The sequence below is a fragment of the Choloepus didactylus genome, chromosome 19, assembly GCF_015220235.1.
Source record: "Choloepus didactylus isolate mChoDid1 chromosome 19, mChoDid1.pri, whole genome shotgun sequence".
Lineage (NCBI taxonomy): Eukaryota > Metazoa > Chordata > Mammalia > Pilosa > Megalonychidae > Choloepus > Choloepus didactylus.
In genome coordinates this window covers 44,329,173-44,330,458 of record NC_051325.1, presented here as the reverse complement: position 1 = coordinate 44,330,458, position 1,286 = coordinate 44,329,173, and the positions used below count along the sequence as shown (strand labels likewise).

Here is a 1,286-nt window from a genome sequence, read left to right as displayed (position 1 = left end):
AGGTGTGAGGTAATATTCCCTGAGATTTGTCTTCAGTACACACCCCTTATTACTTTTTTCGTCAGAAAGTTAATTGGTGGACACAAGCCAGGTGAGGGCAGTGCTGGCAAAGCCATCAAAAGTGCAGGGCCTGCCACTTGTCCAAGGGGCCACAACTGGAGATGTATTTGACAACCATCTAGGATGAGGAGCTTCTCAGTCACCATGTCTTCATATTTGTCACCATTAACCTTGGTAAAGCCTTACTTCTTAGTGATATGGGTCTCTGAGGCCAGGGAGCTTGAACTTGGCCCTGAGTAGTGCCCCAATCACAGGCTCCTTGTTTTGAAGCTTAGCACAAATGGACATGATGATTCAGCCAATGTAGACATTGGCTACCATACTCTGGGACTTTCCAAAGGCAGCTTACGTACCTCTCTGGAGCCTAGATTGGGGACAGCACAAGGTCAGATATGAACATCAACAGGAAAGGGCTGTCTCCAAGGTCCCTTAGGGCCACCCATAAAAGCAATAGGCTGTGTCCACTACCAAGGAGGCTGCTGTCTGCAGCTGTTGCACATTGGGAGGAGGATGGTTGGTGTAATTGTCTGCAGACACATCCCTTATTTTCGACTCATTTCTTATATTTCCTCCACCCACCAACCCTACTGCCCACTGTCAAGGTCTGCTACGTGTATAGTGAAAGGAACATCAAATGTGGAATATTATGGATCTGGATTCTGTTTTGGGTTTTGCTGTGTGACCTCAGGCAAGTGACAACTTCTCTGAATCTGGATGATAATCCTATCTTTACAGTATTATTAAGAAGATGAAATTAGGCAACAGGGATGTGGAAGGGCTAACACAATTCTGGACACAGGGTAGGTGCTCAGTAATGTTAGACATTGCTCTGCAGAGGGGTGTGTTTCAGAATGTGCAAGGCACAGGGAGTGGTCTGAGGGTTCCTGTTCTGCTGTTCCAGAAGGGGGCTGGGTCAGGGATGAAGGATGCTGTGTCCCTGTGGGGGCTGTGGCCTCTGGCCTCATCCAGTAGATCTCTGGCTATTTTGCCAAAAAGCAAGATAACTCCATCTACTTTAAATTCTATGTTTTCTCCTTATTTGGAGAACCATTATGAATATTTTATTACATATTTGGAATCTAATGTAAGATGGACTGAGGATTGGGAGCTAAATATAGCCTGTGTGGTCCAGCAAGCTCATTCCATGGAGAAGGAGACTGAGGCACAGGGTTGACAACAACTCGCCCAAGGTATTAGCAGAGCTGGGTGGGCACCTTGGTCTCCTA

At 46.6% G+C, this 1,286-nt stretch overlaps 1 pseudogene; it reads right to left on the bottom strand.

The window, feature by feature from the left end:
- Positions 1-471: 471 nt before the first annotated feature.
- Positions 472-593, bottom strand: LOC119516234 (annotated as a pseudogene).
- Positions 594-1,286: the final 693 nt, after the last annotated feature.